At 31.7% G+C, this 22,136-nt stretch overlaps 1 protein-coding gene across 1 annotated transcript in view; it reads right to left on the bottom strand.

Annotated features, from left to right (window-relative positions):
* Window positions 1-22,136, bottom strand: part of CDH12 (cadherin 12) — an 890,215-nt gene that overhangs the window by 546,027 nt on the left and 322,052 nt on the right. The window lies entirely within an intron of this gene.

Below are 22,136 nucleotides of genomic sequence, written 5' to 3' on the forward strand. Positions count from 1 at the left end.
GTGTAATCAAAATACAGACTTTCTAGTAAAATTGGGATTCCCCAAATGCTGCTATGTATATTACTGTTCAAAACAGTTTCCTATGAAAGCATTTTGTTATGAAACAAAATTATTTTTACAATGACATTTGAACTAATTTTTAAAACATTGACCAAATCACTGGCACAGTAATAGTTTATACCAAGAAAATATTTTCTTTCATCTTATTGTCAAATATTTTTAGAAACATGTAAATGTATAATTAATTTAGAAATTATATAATCATTTAATTTTTCTTCATAGTGTTTGAAAGCAAAATGTAATCTAATTGAATTTCTTAAGTTAATAACAGTCTTAATAAGGGTATATTTTACATGACACATTTACTGACACATTCAATGTTTCACTTACTCAGATATTTAATGTCTAAAAGTCCACATAATTATACAGATTACATATGTATCATTTGTTATATATAAAATTTGTACTGCATATATATACATATATAATATGTATAGCTATGTGTTTATGCATGTGTGTATATTCTTTTTCACAATTAAATTCCAGAGACTGAGACTTCAATTATATAGTTAAAAGAAAAATGTATTTATACATTTAATAAAAAACATTATAGCAAAAATAGTTTCCTATAATGATACATTCCAAGCAGATACTATATTATGTGCTAGGCAAAAAAGAAAGAAAGAAAGAAAGAAAGAAAAAGAAACAAAAAAAAAAAACTAGAACAGTGAAAAAGTCCCTAACCTCAAGAAAATTCCATTTGGTTGGATAGCATTAATATTTTTAGATAGACACAAAATTATTTTTGAGAGACGTACAAACAAGTGGGAGAATCAAGAAATGCAACTTGAAGGAGTTGACACTTTATTTAACATCTGTGGATTCAAAAGGGAAGACAAGAAGTAAATGGGAAGGAAAAAAAAAATATTCCAACTTTGTACTAGGCACCATATTCAGTGCTTTCTGAATATTCTCTCACATCCTGGGAAGTAAGTGCTATTATTAATTTCACTTAACATTTGAAGAAATTGAGCAAATAATAGTTAAATAAATTGCCCAGAATTACTGAGATAGTAAGTATATGAGGCCAGATATAAATTTTGGTTTGTCCAACTCCACGCTCAGAGCTCTATAGACTATCATCTAGCTGTCTTGCATAATTTCAGTGAAATAGTCCAGTCATGGTCACCTGCACAATACAGTGATGCATTGGGAAGTATGAGGGGATACCCTATAAAAGAACATAAAAGCGCAAGGTACAGTATATCATATGCAAGGTGATTAGGTGAGTTTTGCTTAAATGTAGAGTTTGTGAGAAGGAATAATATGGGAAAAATACAGAAAAAGAATAGATTTTTTTTCTTTTCACATAAGTAACATGAAGTTATTGAAGATTTTTGAATAAGGAATTAACATTGTTAAGCATATTGTAGCAACCCCAATTTGAGAGCTATGTGGAAGACAGATTGGAAAATCTGGAGGCTAAATGAGGGAATGTTACAATAATCCAGCTGAACATATCTATGCATAATGAAGAAGAAATGGATAATTATTATGCAAAGTAGACTATATTGGTTTGAAAGAAAAAAAGAGAATTATTGCATAGCCATGTGATGAAAGTCCATGGAAGAAAGAGTGATCTAAAGGTAGAGGAAGTCAATGGCATCAAATGCTGCAAAAACGTGAAGGATAGTCCTGAAATTTGGCCATCACAGTTAGTTTTAAGATTACTTATAACCTTGGACCTCATAGTTAAGTGGTGAGAATAGAAGTCATATGCCAAAACGTTGGGAAAATGAGTTCAACATTGAAAATATTTATGCAATAACATTGTGCAGTTTTTTTTTATGATTAATGAATTAAATTAAATTTTAAAATAAACAGAAAAAGTATTCCCAAATATGTTACATTCCCAAACATAACTATCATATCCTTTTTTTAAAAATAGAGGTCATAGAGTAATTTTATCAGGAAAAAAATCTCATTCCTAATAAAATAGCAATTTTTTTATTATAGCTTTTTATTTGCAAGATATATGCATGAGTAATTTTTCAGCATTGACAATTGCAAAACCTTTTGTTCCAATTTTTCCCCTCCTTCCCCTCCTTCCTCCCCTAGATGGCAGGTAGACCAATACATGTTAAATATGTTAAAGTATATTTTAAATAATATATATATATATATATATACATGTCCATACAGTTATTTTGCTGCACAAGAAGAATTGGACTTTGAAATAGTGTACAATTAACCTGTGAAGGAAATAAAAAATGTAGACGGACAAAAATAGAGGGATTGGGAATTCTATGTAATGGTTCATACTCATTTCCCAGAGTTCTTTCACTGGGTACAGCTAATTCAATTCATTACTGCTCTATTGGAACTGATTTGGTTCATTTCATTGTTGAAGAGGGCCACATACATCAGAATTGATCATCATATAGTATTGTTGTTGAAGTATATAATGATCTCCTGGTCCTGCTCATTTCACTCAGCATTAGTTCATATAAGGCTCTCCAGGCCTTTCTGAAATCATCCTGCTGGTCTTTTCTAACAGAACAGTAATATTCCATAACATTCATATACCACAATTTATTTAGCCATTCTCCCATTGATGGGCATCCACTCAGTTTCCAGTTTCTGACCACTACAAAGAGGACTACCACAAACATTCTTGCATATACAGGTTCCTTTCCCTTCTTTAAGATCTCTTTGGGATACAAGCTGAGTAGTAACACTGCTGGATCAAAGGGTATGCATTGATAACTTTTTGAGCATAGATTCAAATCGCTTTCCAGGATTGCTGGATGTATTCACAATTCCACCAACAATGCATCAGTGTCCCAGTTTTCCCACATCCCCTCCAACATTCCGCATTATCTTTCCCTGTCATTCTAGACAATCTGACAGGTGTGTAGTGGTATCTCAGAGTTGTCTTAATTTGCATTTCTCTGATTAATAATGAAAAGCATCTTTTCATATGGCTAGAAATAGTTTCAATTTCTTCGTCTGAGAATTGTCTTCATATCCTTTGACCTTTTATCAATTGGAGAATGGCTTTATTTCTTATAAATTAGAGTCAATTCTCTATAAATTTTGGAAATGAGCCCTTTATAAGAACCTTTGACTGTAAAAATGTTTTCCCAGTTTATTGCTTCCCTTCTAATCTTCTCTGCATTAGTTTTGTTTGTACAAAAACTTTTCAATTTGATATAATCAAAATTTTCTATTTTGTGATCAATAATGATCTCTAGTTCTTCTTTGGTCATAAATTCCTTCTTCCTCCACAGATCTGAGAGGTAAACTATCTTTTTTTTTTTTTAATTAATTAATTTTTTTTATTTAATAGCCTTTTATTTACAGGTTATATGTATGGATAATTTTACAGCATTGTCAATTGCCAAACCTGAAATAAACTATCTTATGTTCTTCTAATTTATTTATAATCTCATTTTTTATGTCTAGGTCATGAACCCATTTTGACCTTATCCTGATGTATGGTGTTAAGTGTGGGTCAATGCCTAGTTTCTGCCATACCAATTTCCAATTTTCCCAGCAATTTTTGTCAAACAGTGAATTCTTATCCCAAAAGCTGAAGTCTTTGAGTTTATCAAACACAAGATTATTGACTATTTTGTCCTTTGAACCTAACCTATTCCACTGATCAACAAGTCTATTTCTTAGCCAATACCAAATGGTTTTGGTAACCACTGCTTATAATATAATTTTAGATCTGGTACAGCTAGGCCATCTTCGTAAAATGGCAATTATTAAAAATCTCATAAATCTGCATAATAAAGCATGCTTTTTAAAAAATCCCCTATAGCATTAATACTAAAATTCTACTCCAATGTGGCTTTGGAGGGTAGAGATAACCATATATGATCAATAGTAGCTTTTATCTTTTACAGCCTAAGTTTCTCCATCTAACCAATGTTACATTTTGAAATTTTGATATTGGTATGATTCATTCCTACATTAACTAGTTGCTCTCTATCTCTCTTCCTACTTTCTTACTGAAAGACTCTGCTTATGATAAAAAGTGTATATGTATATATATATATATATATATATATGTTTACATATATATGTGTGTGTTTGTGTGTGTATATGTATATTTATATTTAAGGAGCAAGAAAAGTATGAGAAAAAGTCATCAAAACCAATCAGAATGCAGAAAAACCCCTATGTTATATATTGAATTTTCCACATCTTGTAAAGGGCCAAGTGTACTTGAAACAAGTAATCTTAGAAGAAGGTGTTACCTCAGTGGAACTGAGATAATGATTCTCTAGTTTACATATACTTAGTGTTTAGTATAGTTCCACAAATTGACACCTATTCTACAAGATCGCTATGATGATGTACTTTAGAGCTAAGAGATCTGGGAGGGAGACAGACTAGGAGATAGAGTGAGAAAGCAGAGGACTAGAGGACAGATTTGAAAACAAAGACCCTTGTGGTAACTATCCTGTCTCTTTCACTTCTCCACTAAGACCAAGGCTCATCTGAAGGTTCCCCCAGAAAGCTAGCCTGACCCCAGGAGAAGGATACAGACTGTGAAGGAGATAATAAAGACTTTGGACTTTATCCCTGACTATTCTTGTGATGATTATTCTGCTGAGACCAAGGCTGTTCCGAAGTCCATCCAGGAAGCTAGTCAGAACATTACAACATCTGAAGAGTAGCATGGTAAAGAGAGTTTTCTCAGATTTTTTTTTTTTGGAGGGACCTAAGCATTCAATTTTGATTGCTATATAGTGATTATTCTTTTCATTCATATTGTAATCATTGTATAGTGTTTTTTTTCTTGCTCCTTTTTGCTTTACTTTACAATAATTGATTTAAATATTTCATTATTCTCTGTTCATCAAATTGACTACTTCTTGTAACACAGTAATAATCCAATTCATTCATGTACCACAACTCTTCCAATATTACCTATTTTGTTTTCTTCATCAGTGAAAAATTAAACCAACAATCTAATCAAATAGGCATTTATTAATCTAACTTTTTGGAGGATGTTTCTGATAACTCAAGGTTTAAATCCCATGAGATAATTCTCTAAAAACAAAAGTGATCACACAGATTTTATAACTTTATTCAACCGAGTAATATCACTTCAGAAAGAAAGAATTGTATTTTTTCAGAAATTAAGACTCCCATTTAAATTTACATATATAGATTTTTTAACAATATTAGAATACAATGCTTCAGAAAGGTAATAATCTTGTTATGGGCTGAAGCTCTTGGTGCACTGAGGTCCCGAGTACTTGAGACTAATTAGCAATTGGACAATACTTTATTAATATATGCTTGGAGAAAGAATGGCCCTGCTCACTCTCTGTGCAAGTTTGATACGTTGTATAGGAGATTGTGTAGAGGATTTAGGTTTTAGGTTTAGGGTTTAATTTAGATATTATAACAGTACTTAACTACATATAAGAGTTAATACAGAATATGGAAACTAGATACAAAAAGAGAGACATTTTAATTTAGGAAAAAAAAGAATCCTTCATTTGCTTCATCCCCTCTATTTTGAAGCTGTGTAGCTAATTTTATATTCTGTTCTATCTTTATGTACGGCAGCACCAAACAAAAATATGGGTACATATTGGTTCTCAAGTATTTAATGTTTACAAAACAAAATATTCACTTCCTTTCAATAATTCATATCCACTCATACAGGAGAGAAATACTCTGCTCGACTACTTATTTACTGTTCTTTCACTGGTCTCCATTCAATTTTTTCCTAGATTTGATGAACATATGTTCTCTTCTCTACACATCTGAAGAGAAGCAAGCATTTTCAATAAGGCAAGAAAATAGTTGAACAATTGAGGGGATTTGCAAGCCTGATGTAACATATACTGATTGTATTTCAGCTGTACAGTAGATTTGCTCTTGAAGATAGGTTCATCATCTTTACTGGTACAATGATTACCCACTCCAAAGACATTGTGGCTCCTTAAATTACAGAAATTCATTCAGTCTATATTTTGTTACTTCAAATTTCTGAGCTGCAGTATAATTTCATATAACTAGATTTAGTAAACTTTTATTTCTAAAGTATATATAAATATAAATTTAGATAATCCAAAAGTGCTTTAGGGAGGTCTATGCCAGGTTAACTGATTTACCCAGAATTCTACAAGTTAGTGTCTGAGGCTAGTTTTGAAATCAGTTTTCCCTTACTCTAGGCCTGGTACTTATCTTGGTGCTAAGTCACCTTGCACGATTATTTTAGGTCTTTAAAAAGTCTTTTAAGATTGTGAATATACCAAAGACTAAGTTTGAGCTATCTGATAAACATGTAAGCTATGGTGAAGAATTTTTCTTATTTTCCTTTTTTTTCTGGATGTTACACATGGATATGTATAGTTGATTCATAAAGCATGATGCTTATAGCTTGACAGTTTTACAATCACTATACTTGAAACACTAGCTAGCATAATTTGGGTCCATTGAGTGCAGTCCCTTGAGTGAGCAACAACTGGCATTTCATTACAAGAGTAACTTTCTCCTATTATTTGTAAAATATTCTGCTTTATGTATTCTGTTTCTGGATAAACTACAAAGATTTTTTTAATACTATGGAAGAGAGTTTAGCCTTTTAATTTTTTTTTACTTTCTTCTCTACTCTCTTCAGTATCTCTCCTTGGTCTGCCCTACATTATGCTGTGCCCCTCAGCTTGCATTTAGAATGGAAATTGTATTATCATTTGGAGAATTATTATTTCTTTTGTGGTGTCATGCTCATTTTTGGTTGTTCTTTATAAATAACAGTAACCCTTCTGGCAGCTCCAACATTTCCTAATGTACATTATAATTCCCTATCAGTCACTGATGTGACAGGTTCTATACCAGATAACAACTCTGTCTCAGCAAAAACCCAACAACTTAAAAGGCAAAATGAACTGAGTGAGAACTAGGCCAAATGCAACCCAAAAGAGTTCTATAAAATCATTAGGCTTCCTCTGGACTTTGATCCAAAGGGTTATCTTTTTCTGTCAAGTAATGACAACATGAACATTTCAAGGTTATTAGCTGATCATTTCCCCTTTCAATAAGAAATCAAAATGTCTCCAAAGAAAGAATAAAAAAAGAATATCTGCATAAAAGTAAAATGAATTTTCCACTTTGTATAGAAAACAAGTTCTTCATCTTATATGAAAACTATGATTCATTAGATTTTCTGCTCTTCAATATTTAGAAGTAAGTACAATGTACAAGGGTACTCTTATAAGATAAGTTTGAAGCATGATGCTTGATGAATTATACATTTATTTTCCACCAGTGAGAACACAAGAAAGCTTCTAATTAGCCAGAATATGCTCTGCAAGTACATAAAACCCCTAAAGTAAATGTGAGGGTTCTGGATACAAATAGGAACATGTAGACACAGCAAAAGCTTTATTAAATACATTATGCTGCAGGAAAGGTACTATTTTTTCCTAGGTAGAACTGTTTTAGTTACATACTCTGTAACTTAAAAAAATAACTTTTTAAAATAATTTGAAATAGGCCAATATCTTTACTATTGCTTTGTCTAAATCTCTCTCTCTCTCTCTCTCTCTCTCTCTCTCTCTCTCTCTCTCTCTCTCTTTGTGTATGTGTATATATCTATATATCTACGGATATACAGATATATATATAGATATAGATATATAGATATATGTGGATATACAGATATTTAATAGAAAACAATACTGCAGGGCCAGGATATAATCGTGGGCAGTCTATGTCCTCTAGTTACTACCACTAGTTCCTTGAGGAACAGCACATCATTAGAAAAACACTTTAAAGAATGCTTGGCTCACACCTGTCAGATTGGCTAAGATGACAAGAAAAGATAATGACGAATGTTGGAGGGATGCGGGGGAAACTGGGACACTGATGCATTGTTGATGGAATTGTGAATGGATGCAAACATTCTGGAGAGCAATCTGGAATTATGCTGAAAAAGTTATCAAACTATACATACGCTTTGATCCAGCAGTGTTACTACTGGGCTTATATCCCAAAGAGATACTAAAGAAGGGAAAGGGACCTGTATGTGCCAAAATATTTGTGGCAGCCCTTTTTGTAGTGGCTAGAAACTGGAAATTGAATGGATGCCCATCAATTAGAGAATGATTGGGTAAATTGTGATATATAAATATTATAGAATATTATTGTTCTATAAGAAATGACCAGCAGGATGAACACAGAGAGACTTATATGAACTGATGCTAAGTGAAATGAGCAGAACCAGGAGATCATTCTACACTTCAATAACAATACTGTATGAGGATGTATTCTGATAGAAGTGGATATCTTAGAAAAAGAGAAGATCCAATTCAGTTCCAATTGATCAATAATGGCCAGAATCAGCTACACCCAGAGAAAGAATACTGGGAAATATATATGGACTACTTGTACCTTTGTTTTTCTTCCCAGTTTATTTTTACCTTCTGAATCCGATTTTTCTTGTGCAACAAGAGAACTGTACGGATCTGCACACATATATTGTATCCAAGATATACTTTAACATGTTTAACATGTATGAGACTGCCTGCCATCTGGGGAGGGGGTGGAGGAAGGGAAGGGAAAAGTTGGAACAAAAGTGAGTGCAAGGGACAATGTTAAAAATTATATGCATATGTTCTGTCAATAAAAAGCTATAATTAATAATAATAAAAAAGGATGCTTATATCCAAAACTATTTATGAATCTTTTCTTCTAGAAACCAAAGCCCTGTTATTTTAAGATGAGTTTCTTCCCCTCATCAATTTGATTCAACATTTTCTGCACCTTTCTTCAATTAGCCTTTAAATAAATCTAAATATTCACATTCACAGGGAAAGAAAAACTCTCTAAAAATTTTATTCATTCTCTTCATTATTCCATTTATATTTGCCTCCAAGATCTAGAACATCTGCTACTTCAAGTTTTTTCCCCTTTTTATACTCTCATAAGTACTCTTCAACCACAGCTATTTCTCCCAACCATCTCATTGAAGTTTACCATAAATCATTGCCTATAGCTACATTATGTCAAAACATTCTTATATCAAATGTCAAATCCCCTTAATCACCTAAATGCTTTAGTTATGTCAAACATTAAAACATTTCTTAATAGCTAGATGACTTTACCTTTCTCCTACTTTTCCCATTGTGGGAAATTTTGTAAATAACATCATACAATAGTTATGGTACCCAAATGAGAACTATTTGGGTCATAACTTCCATTTAAGCCAAACGGTAAAGCTTGACTATACACAGCAGTGTGATGAAAATTTCCAATCCTTTAAATTGTGATAGCTAACATGATTTATAAAACTCTTTTACTTTTTATACATGTGGACATAGCCTAGACCTCACTTTTATTTTTTTTATCTTTTTACATATCCTCTAATACTAAAGTCAGTCCAGTTTATCATATTTTTCTTGGAATTAGTTTGTCGTCTTAAAAATCATTTTGATTATTCAAGATTTTTTTAACCTGCCTTAATTATGAAAATTTTTCAGATAAAAGTATTTTCTTCTCAGAATTGAAGACTGGCCCAAATTCCTGAATATAATGTAGGGGCAGAAACTACATGTGGAAATCTATATGTAGCTGAGATCTATATTTTATGTGATCCCTAATCTAAAAGTTATTAACACTCAGCATACATTTATCCTGCCCTTTCTATGTGAATAACATAGAAACATAGCACTGAGGAATATGCTAAATGTGAATAGGATATTTTGTCCCTGAACCTAGTGGAGGTTATATTAAGGATATAGAAATGTAGACATTTAGAATACATTCTTGCCTGGTATTATAAGTACATTAGGTAGGTACAAACAAAGTCTTAAGCACTTGTTTCCAACAAGGGGAATTAAGGATGTCTTCATGTGGGAAATTGTCTTTAATTTAGGTATAATGATTTTGTATTGTAGGAATTCAACAAGTTAAGAGAGGGAACGAAGGCATCAAGAAACACTTATGAAAAGGCTAAGAGATTAAAAGAAAAAAAAAAGAACAGGAAATATTCAGTGATCTTAGAATCACAGACCTTAGGTTTTAAGGAATTGTAAAGATCATCAAATCCAAACTTTCTCTTTATAGATGAGAAACCTAAGACCCAAGTAGGTGGAAGGACTTTCACAAAAGCACAAAGGTGACACAGTATTAGAGACAGGATTTAAGGCCTCTGACTCCAAAGTTAACTTTTTCCTGTATCAGTACTGAAAGTAATCCAGTTTTACTGAAGAAGGGAAGTAATATGACACAAAACAGGGAACATAAGTTAGCACCAGACTATGATAGAGGGTCTGAATGTCTACCAAGAACTTTGAACCTTATTAGTCAGGCAAGAGAGTCATTGCATATATTTTTGACCAAAGTTCTCCCTAAGCAATCATTCCATCCTATTCTAGGTATTCTCTCAAACAACCTAAAACTCCTCAGAAGCTGCTTTGCCTGGATACAGAACTTTTCTGCATCCCTTTCTCTTTTAGACATTCAGATCCTTTCAAACCTATTCATACTCCCTTATTCTCATCCCCTTTAACATAAAACTATACTGTCTGGAATAACTATTTAATATGTAAAGATAAAACAAAAACAAAACAAAATTTAAAAATAGCTTTTGTCTTACAACTTTTCATTTTTTTCTTCCCTCAATCTTCTTGTACTCATTGAGGCTACCTTTTCCAGTACTGATAATCATTTGCCTCATAGTCTCTGATTCATTGACACTCCTGGGCCAGTTGGACTATTGCCTTCTTTTCACAGCCCTTTCCAATTTCCCTCTCAATAACCTCTGTGTTTCAGTCAATCCATATTTATCATTTAGTCAAGATTCTGGTGGCTCTTATCTATAGACCTTTAGGACATTCCTTTTGATTCTTCAATAGGTTCCATTTCAGTACCTGGCTCATAGTTTTTTTCTCTTCTCCAACTCGTACTCTCATGAGGAGTGCCTTCAACATACAGATATATTCCTTCAAAAACTCTATAATCTGTCAAATACTCAATTTAATCCATAATCCATGACATACTCCTCTATCCCACCTTAGCTACACAGAAAAATGGTCATAAACCTGATCTTGCCATTACCCACAAATATTCTACTTTAATGTTCAAAAACTTGAAAATACATTTTCTTATAATCTATTACATTTCACCATCTATTTTGCTTTACAAATCCAAACCCCTTTGTTCTTACATAATCTCCAATTCATCCACTAAAGCAATTCAGTTTTCTTCCCAAATTATCACCCCATGCATTAGCTGAACTCTCATTTTCCCATTTTGACCCATTTTAAAAACAGTTCAACTCTATAGTGTCCACTTATTTGAATCCCTTACTTTATTCTCCTGCTGAAGATCCTTCCCTTCCAAGGATCAGTATTATGCCTTGTTTGTGGAGAAAATCGTGGAACTATTCTGAGGCTATTACAAATTTGTGTAATATTCTCAACTGGGCACTCCCTATGGCAATTTTTAATGATTCCTTAATAGACTCACCATTCTACTTACCACAGTGACAAACATTTCATCAAAACATTTCATTCTTCAACCTCCCATGACTTCTCCTCTCCCCTAACTGTCTGCTTAGAACCTGGCTTCAAGCTTCACTGAAAATATAGAGGTGTTTTGTCAAAAGTTACTTCCTTTTTTCTCACATTAATCACAAGTCATCTATGGCTATTGCCTCTTTAATCCCCTTTGCATAAGAAGGGTTAAGATAATTGTTTCTTCTTGCCAAAGAAAACCAGTCTACATATCCAAGTGATCCTGCTCCATCTTTTAATCTAAAAAAAAAAATTTCCCCTAATATCATCCTCACTCTCTCCCATCTTCTAGCTGATTACTGACTGTTTCCATTCTACCTCTAAACACACTATTGTCTCCTCCCATCATCAAAAACTTTTCACTTGATTCAAATATCCCCCCCTAGTTTTGGCCCCATATCTCTCTCCACTTTCCCCTACAGAATTAAGAAGGGCATCTATAATCTGTGTTTCTACTCTCATTAAATCTTGACAATTTGATTTCTGATCTCCTCATTTAACTATAGCTTCTCTCCAAAGTTAGCTAGGATATCTTTTTTATAATAATAGTTTTTCATTTTTCAAAATACATGGAAAGATATTTTTAACATTTATTCCTGCAAAATCTTCTATTGCAAATTTCTCTCCTTTTTTCCCTACCTTCCTAGACAGCTAGCAATCCAATGTGTTAAACATGTGCAATTCTTCTGAACATATTTCCACATTTATCATGCTGCAAAATCAGATCTGAAAAATCTGAAAAATCAGATCAAAAAGGAAAAAAAAAGATAAAGAAGAAAACAAGCAAGCAAACAACAACAAAGGTATGTTGTGATACACATTTAGTTCCCATAGTCCTTTCTCTGGAAGCAGAAGGCTCTCTCCATCACAAATCTATTGAAATTAGCTTGAATCATCTCATTGTTGAAAAGAGACAAGTCCATCACAATTGATCTTCACATAATCTTGTTGCTTCTGTATACAATGTTCTCTTGATTCTACTTATTTTACTTTGAATCATTTCATGTTAAGTCTCTTCAGGCCTTTATGAAGTCAGTGTGCTGATTGTTTTTTAGAGAACAATAAGTTTCCAATACATTTATACACTATTACTTATTCAAATATTCCCCAATTTATCCATTTACTTTCCAGTTACCAAGGATATCTTAATTCTCAAATCTAATGACCTTTTCTTTATTCTCATCTTTCTTGACATCTCTACTTCTTGATCTGCTTGGTAGACACCAAGGATACCTAGTTTCTTTTCAACCTCTGTTTCAACCTCCCTTTTCTTTGTAAAACTATGTTCTCATAGTATTTTTTTTTTATTCTAGGTGATTTTTTACTCTAATCTTTCCTAGTTTTTCTACTTGTCAGGCTGTTCTTTCTCAGTCTTCTGTGCTGGATGTTCACCTAGTTCACATCTACTGAGGTTGAGTTTCCTCAAGTCTCTGTTCTGGACTCTCTTTTCTTCTCCTTCTGCACTATTTTGCTCAGTGACCTCAGTGACCTTGACAGCTTACACTTTAACTATAATCTCTATGCAGATGTTTCTCAGATCTATTCTTGTAGCTTTAACCTCTCTCCTGTTCTTTAGTTTTCATCTCCAACTACTTTTTTGGACATTTTGAACTGGATGTTTTGCAGAAATCTTAAAATAACTATGTAAAAAATGTAACTAATTCCCTTCTCAAAATTCTTCCTTCTTCCTAAATAACCTTTTAGTATTGAGGGTATCATTATTCTCCCATACATAGCATCCTCAACATCTTACTCTTTCCCATTCCCCATATTCAATTTATTGACAAGTTCTGTCCATCCTTCTAAACAATTAGATGACACAGGGAATAGAGTGCCAAGTATGAAGTCAGAAAGTCATGTTCCTGAGTTTGAATGTGGCCTTAGATACTTATTAGCTATATGACTGTTTATCTCAGTTTCTCCTCTGTAAAATTAGCTAGAGAAGGAAATGACAAATCCACTCCAGTATCTTCACTAAGAAAACCCCAAATAGGGTCATACAGAGTTGGACATTACTGAAAATAACTCTACAAGTATCAATTCTATCTTCTTGCCACAAGTCTCTTCTCACTGCAGTCTGTAAAAGTGTTGTAAAAGTGATCTCCCTAAAATGCAAGTCTTAACAATGTCACTCCCCTCTATTCAGTAAATTCTAAGGTTTGCTTTTACCTCCAAGATCAAAAACAAAATTCTCTGGAATTTTGGAACAAGTATAATACACATAGTTTTCTTGTACATTATTCTTTCCATGTGACCAGTAATCTGTCCTTCGTTGCTATTCCTTGCATGCCACACTCCATCTCCTGATTCTGGACATTTTTGCTGGCTGTCCTTAATGCCTGAAATTCTTTTCTTCCTCATCTCTACATATCTCCTACTTTTCCTTCAAATTTTAGCTAAAATCCTAATTCTACAATAAGTCTTTCTCAATCCTCCAGTTGGTTTCCTCTGAAATTGTTTTAATGAATTTTGTATATCTTATTTATACCTATTTGTTTGCAGATTTCTCTCCCACTAAACCACCAGCTCTTTGAAAGCAGAGACTATTTTACCTTTACTTATATCCTTAGGACTGCTATACACTAGTTGCTTAATGCATGTCTATTGACTTTTTAAAAAGTGTGACACGTTTTTTACATATTAAAAAGAAGATTTAATCTGATGGTAGTAGATGCTAGAATGTTTTGAGAAATGGAGCTGAGCTGTTTTATTCAGCTGGACTCAATCCTCTCAATGATATAAAGAAGAAAGTAAAGGGCTAAAAGAAGCCATTCCTCTAATTGTACTTTATGGTTATTCTCCCTCCTTTTTTTCTCCTCTCAGTATGTAAATGCAACAAAGAGTGCTAATCTTTTTTGTCTTTTCCAGGAAGGACATCCCAAGAGGAGTGTAAGATTAACATCTTACTATTTTTTACAATAATAAGGTAGAATAATCAAACTGTTTCCTAGTTTTAATAAAGTCATTCTCTGGAGAATAGATTCCTACTAGGGTATTTTCTCTCTTGTTACAACCTTTATCACAGAGATGAGACATCAGAATTCTATAATGCTCAAGACAATTCATGAAACAGGACTTAACACAAAGATTTTGAACATTCTCTTAATTAACTGTACTCTGTTGTGAGACAAAGGGAACCAACAATCTATAACTCCATGAAAGAGAAGAAGATAGAAATTACAATTAATCAATCAATCTGAAAAGGTAGAACTAGTTTGCCATATTACTATTTTCATATAACAATGCCATATTCTGTTATAGTAGTGGAAAAGAGAATAGACTACAGGAAAATCATATAAAGGAAATTGAATATAGGAAACTCTAATCTCAAGATAATGTTAGTTGTACCAAAAATCCTTTTCTTTATAACCATGGATTTTTTATTCTGAATTTTTGTCAAAGTTCTGTCTTAACTATTTATATTTACTTTATATGAATTCAGTATTTACCACAATTACTAGAAAATGAACTTTATGAAAAAAATTCATGGTGGTGATTATACATGTAAATTATACCAAGAATACTGAATGCAGTAACATTCATTATCTGAAGTTATTTCCAACTACTGTGGATATGTAATATTAATAAACACATACTATCACAAATTTATGAACAAATAATTGTTTTTCTTAATTATTTTAGTGATCATCCCTTGTTTTTTAATTTAATGGGTATTCAACACAATGCTCATTTGGGAATTTTATGGTAAATAATGAAATTACATGAAAAAAAGAAATGGATTACAATTAAAATGTAATATAAGAAAAATAAGAACATAAAAATAACCTATAACAACATTAAAAGTAACCTATGAAATAGATATCAAAAGATATATATCACCATATTTCATGGGATAATCCTCAAAGTTGAAAAATAATATTGGCCCTAAATTTTACAATTTTTTTTCCTGTAAAGATAAAAGTACAAAACTTTATGGTAGATTTTTTACATTCTATTTGGTTCTATAATAATAGTATTTTAATAAATAGGGAACAATGAAGGGAGTTAAAATTTTAGTATATGTGAGAATGTATTTTTTAAAAACCTTATCTAATATATAAGAATGCAAATATTTACAATGAATTATATGATAATAGCTACTGTTAAAATGTAAAAAAAATCACTGGTAATAGATGAATGAACAATACAGGATGACCTCATTCTGGAAGTATTTTTAAAATGCTTTTTAGCACATAATAATGATGAGACCAAACAAATTTTTGTAGTGACTTCTTTAAATTTAGTATTAAAATGTAGTTTTCATTATATGTACATTTTGCATTGCATTCTATTATTGGTATGTTTTGCATTATGATATACACCAAACAAATTTTTATCATAACATGGCCAACTATTTAATTTAATTTTAAATTATATATTTTGTATGCCACTGGAATTTTCTATTTGGACCACAACATGTGGAAAACTATTATTTACATTCTGTTTAAAGATTTTTCTTAAATTCCAAATTTGAGGAGGGAAAGTGTCCAAATCTTTGTTTTTCTTATTCAGACTAGTTAGCATCATTAGGGAAATTACATTTTAAAGGCTGCTTCTAAACACCAGGGAAACATCTGTTTAGTATATTATTAAAACAAGGTCATATGGGCTATTTCCTGGAAATTGTAGAATAACTAAACTTTAAAAGACTATAAATAATGAATATTGCTCTGCCATTAAGCAACAATACCTCGTCATTGAGAGGCAGAATGATGTATAGTGTATATAGACTTGTCCTCAATGTCAGAAAGAAGTGGGTTAAAATTGTCTCTCTAAAATAAAGTAGATATGTGAATGCTATTTAATCTCTCAGTGCTCTAAGTCTAAGCAACTCTCCAAGACTTAAAATTGTAGAAGTACCAATCTGCACTATTAAAGAGAAGTTGTCAAGTTAGTTCCCTAGTGTAATGGAATCCTAAATATAGGCTCTATCTTAAGTTATCTGCAATCACTATTTTAGCAATGAATTATATTTTGAATAAGATTGATAAAAACTCATCCTAAGATACATAACACAAAGTAGCACAAAATTGTAAGTCTAATATTGAAAATGAAAAGGTCATTGTCTCATATATTCTAAGCATTACATGGGCAAAAAAAAAAAAAAAAAAAAAAAAAAAAAAAAAAAAAAACCCAGGATCAATGAAATGGACTTAACATATTTCAGTCAAGAGCAAAAGATTGGGTAGATATCTGATTTGGAATAGATGATGAAATGTTAGAAATCCCACTTAATTAAATCCTACTTAACTTTGAAAAGCTAGGTCATCTGCAACATTCTCAATAAAATTATTGTACCTGCCTCAGAATTCACTCACATGGCATTTAGTTATTTCTTCCTGTTTTACTTGCCATGTGCTATTTTGATTCAGTAATTTATGTATATGACTCACTTTTCTCTATTATTTAAATGAATTTATACATATCAATTTTAAAAGATGCTTTCTTGAATGGACTTTTATCTCAACCAATTCCTAGCACAGTGCTTTGATTACAGTAAGTGCTTAAAAATATTGAATTGAATTCTTTAACAGGAAATAAAAACTAAACTGAATAATCTCCTATTCATCCAATCAACAAATCCACAAGTTTTATTAAGTACCTGCTATATGCTATGCAATATTCTAGGTACTGGAGTAAAAAAGACAAAAAGACTTATTCAAAGAGAGTGCTCTTTAAACTGGAAAGTATGGAATGATGGTTAAGAGAGAATTAAAGATAGGTAGAAAAAAAGAGTGACAGTAATCTTAATATTCTTAACAATCTTTATAATTAAAATTTTTGTAACCTGGAATTTATAAAATATTTAAGAGTCATTATGTGAATTTGCTCATCATAATAACCTTGTGATATATTATACAAGTATTGTCTTTCATTTTAGATGAAGAAATTTAGATTCAATTAATTGGCCAACATCAGAAAGCTGATAAGTAGAGGAGTTAATATTTGAAACCTGATCTCCTAAACCAAAATTCAGTGCCCAGTCTCTGATCACACTATGAGAACATTTTAAATGAGTTGGGGGCCCTAAGGGAAAATGAATTATATTCAAGGATTTTCAAATGAGATCATAGAAACCTGAATAAATCACAGAAAATGTAAAGGGTGCCACAAAACTGGCAGTTTCCCCAATTTTCATAGTTAAAAAACATTGAAAAAAATAGATCTGAAATTAGGATTTTTAAAACAGGCTAGAAAGAGAAGAGGTGATAGCAAGGAACCTTCATGGATTCACTAAAAATGAGTTAGGCAAGCCTCTTGTTATTTCTCAAATCTCATGTTATTTGATAGATAAGTTTGAACTGGCTGATAAGGGAAATTATAGAGCTATAACATCTATAAGATCTGGATGATGCTACAGTTAAGAGGATTCATGGCTAACTGAATAATTGTACAGAAAGAATATTGATAAAATGATTTCTGTCAAATTGAAGAGTAGCTTTAATGCTCTGTCCTTGAACCTTATCAAATTTTTTATGAGTAAATTGAAGATACAGAAGACAAGTTTATCAAGTTTCTTTGCAGATAGCAAAATATATATATCTAATGTGCTGTGTTGATACATTCAGAGTCCAAAAAGATCCTAACATATTTGAAGGATAGTTCAATATAATAGTATCAAATATATAAGGGGTATACACATATATATATATATATATATATATATATATATACACACACATATATTAAATCATGCACTTGACTCAAAACAACAAACTATTCAAGTACAATATGAGAGACTTTTAGAATAAGAGGAATGTATAACAAAGATGTAGTGACTTAAGTTAACTACAAGTTCAATATAAAAACCAGCAGTAAAATATTTCAGACAAAAAGCTAATGCAATCTTAAACAGAATCAAAAAGTATTATGTGCAGGTCAATGGAGGTAATTGTTCTATTGTATGCAGCACATGTCAGAAAATAGCTAAACTATTTTGCTCACTTCTCATTTCTTCATTTTGGGACCTAATTTTCTCCCAAAATTGAGGAGAAATACTAACAACCTGAAAAAATGTAACAGTAGCCACTAAAATTAGCAGGAGTTGTTGAATGAGAACAGGAAAAAGGGAATGAGGATATTTTAGCTGGAAAAGAAAAAAAAATACTTAAATGAGACAGAGTAATTTTCTATAAATATCTAAAGGATTAAGTTGGCAAGAGGGAGGGTAGAAATTTAATAGAGAAAAATGATCAGCAAGTGAAAATGAAGATTTCAGCTCATAAACATACAATTTCTAATAAGTGGAATCATAAGAAAGAACCAGAAGAAGAATTTTCTCATTCTTCATTACCACAAGTATATGAATACATCTCAGATAATCACATAATGGGAATACTAAAATGGGAGGAAGTTCATTATGAGAGAAGATGAACTCATGTTATTTTTTCAAATTCCATGATTCCACATTTTCAGCAAAAGTTTAGGACCTAAAGAAACAATTTTTACAGCAAGTGTTTCTGACAAAGGACACCTTTCACAAATATAAAGAAAATGGAGTCAAATTTATAGAATTTATGTCATTTACCAGTTAATCAAAGATATAAACAGGCATTATATGAACAGATGAAGTAATTAAAGCTATTATCATATAAAATATTTTAAATACTATTGATTAAAGAAATGCAAATTAAAACAACTCTGATTTACCACAGGCATTTTTGGTGTATAAGATTGGCTAATATGACAGAAAAGGAAGATGATAAATGTTGGAGAAGGTGTAGGAAAATTGGGATAGTAATGCATTGTTGGAAAAGTTGTGAACTGATCCAACCATTCTGGAGAGCAAATAGGAACTATACTCAAAATCAATTAAATCCTTTGATCCAGCATTATTACTATTATGTCTATATCCCAAAGAGATCACCAAAAGGGCCAAAAGAACCTATATGTACACAAAATATTTATAGATTTCTTTTTTGTGGTGACAAAGAACTAGAAATTGAAAAAATACTCATTAATTGGGTAACTGAACACGCTATAGTAATTGAATGCAAAGGAATATTTTTGTTCTGTAAGAAATAACGAGCAGGCATATTTCAAAAAAAAAATCTGGAAAGGTTTATATGAACTGATGCTGAGTAAAGTAAGCAGAACCAGGAAAACATGGCACAACCCAACAGCCGATAGCAATAATATAAATATGAAGTAATGAAGGACTGCACCAGAGTCGTATCAGTGTCACAAAAAAGAAGGGGACATCTATGAGAAATATTGCCTGTATATAGTAAAATTGACAGATGTTAGCATGAGATTAATTATGAGGATGGAGTAACATGAAGGAAGACTTGAGAGGAACAACTTAATTTGGAACCATGGTGATTGGGATGATGACACAACCTCAACAGAAATTAAGAAATGAGAATATTTTTAGAGAAAATATAACAATAATTTTCAATGAATTCTTCAGTGAAGAAACACAAAGCTCTGTTTTCAGTTCTGAGCTCTGAACATTTTTTAAATTATTTCAAATAAGGCAAAAATGTCATGATTATCAAATTCAAAAAATACACAAAGTTAGGATTAAAAAAGATCTTGACATATTCCAACACTGGCCCAAATCTAGTAAGATGATATTTAATGAAGATAAACACATAGAATTACATTTTTGCTTTTGAAGTTTCCAAGTGTTAAATGGAGGAGGTATTTTTAACCATCAGAACTTCGAGGTCAATATGAATCAAAATATCACATGGCAACCAAGAAAGATAATTCAATTTTAGTCTGTATTAGGCACAGTGTTTAGCATAGTGTCTGCAAAATAGGTGCTTAATAAATGGTTTTATTGACTGATGGATTGACTAATAGGAAAGTTGGGTGTCCTAGAACAGGAAAGAAATATGATCTTGCTCTACATTTGCCTTATCAGACACAAATGACTTCTTATGTTAGGTTCCTTATATTTTAAAAAGGTCATGAATATGCTCAAAAGAATCAAGAACAGACAAAAATGGTTGTGAACCCTAAGTTTTTGTATATATATAAATACCAATTGAGAGATCTGGGCATGTTTCACTTCAGAAAACAAACTTTAAGGAGAACAGTATCTGGCTTCAAATATCTGAAGTTACTATAAGGAAGGATAATCAAGTCTTCTTTGTTCCACTCTAGCAGGCAGAACTAGAAGCAATGAACAGAAGTTATAAAGAAACAAACTTTGACTTGAATAAGAAAAATAGTTTTCCCAAAAAATAGAGCTAGGCAAAAGTAGAATGGATTGTTTTGGGAGATTATATATTTCCTCCTTTCTTCAAGAGATAGATGAATAATCCTTTGTCAGGTGTGCAATAGAACAGTTGCTTTTTCATGTTTGGGTTTTTCCCAGATAAACTTTGTTCCTTCTAATACAGAGAATCTGTATACGATTCTGAAAAGGATAACTGTTTTGTTGTGTTTTTTAAGTAAAAAACTGTTTAACTTTTAAAAAAATATTAAAACAGCCTATCATTTTTCTTGTCTAGATATTTCACACGAAAACATTCTTTTCTTTTAAACTGCCTGATTTAATTTTATATCCAATAAGCTAGAAACATCCTCTTGAGCTTTAGTTTACAAATAAAAATTCCATCAGTAAGTCAGTGTTACTGCTCCCTTTACTGTTTGGTTTAAAAATAAAACAATATTAATGTAAGTGATCAAACTCAAAATGTCACCTTTTCAGTGTCAGGGATGCTTTTTACAAAGAAACAAATTTCTATGGAAACAAAACTAGACCATAGAAATCTGTCAGTTTTACTATATACAGGCAATATTTCTCATAGATATCCCCTTCTTTTTTGTGACACTGATACGACTCTGGTGCAGTCCTTCATTACCTCATATTTATATTATTGCTATCGGCTGTTGGGTTGTGCAATGTTTTCCTGGTTCTGCTTACTTTACTCAGCAACAGTTCATATAAACCTTTCCAGATTTTTTTTTTTTTGAAATATGCCTGCTCATTATTTCTTACAGAACAAAAATATTCCTTTGCATTCAATTACTATAGCTTGTTCAGTTACCCAATTAATGAGTATTTTTTCAGTTTCTAGTTCTTTGTCACCACAAAAAGAAATGCTATAAATATTTGTGTACATATAGGTTCTTTTGGCCCTTTTGGTGATCTCTTTGGGATACAGACATAATAGTAATAATGCTGGATCAAAGGATTTAATTGATTTTGAGTATAGTTCCTATTTGCTCTCCAGAATGGTTGGATCAGTTCCCTTCCCTATCTTTGGTTCTTCAATGGTATCATCAGACTTTTTTCCATGCTATACTACATGTTAGAGAATGAATGATATTCACTAGGACATAGAAAAGTAGATCAGACTATAAATTTTAAGACTTCCTTCAAAAGAGTTCTTTTATATCAGAAATCATCCGCTGGAAACAAATTTGCCAGAGCTTATCTATTACATGATTACAAGAACATATTCTGACATGTAACTTGAACAAACTCTACTAAATGTGGGAAATTAAAATTATAAGTCTTATCAGTTTTTATTTAATTCATATTCTCATGAGTTATACTAACTCATAATGGAATAAATACATTTATATATGCTAATTTGAAAATATACTGAATTTAGTAAAAACAAAACAGGAGCT

The sequence above is a fragment of the Sarcophilus harrisii genome, chromosome 1 (assembly GCF_902635505.1).
Source record: "Sarcophilus harrisii chromosome 1, mSarHar1.11, whole genome shotgun sequence".
Classification (NCBI taxonomy): domain Eukaryota; kingdom Metazoa; phylum Chordata; class Mammalia; order Dasyuromorphia; family Dasyuridae; genus Sarcophilus; species Sarcophilus harrisii.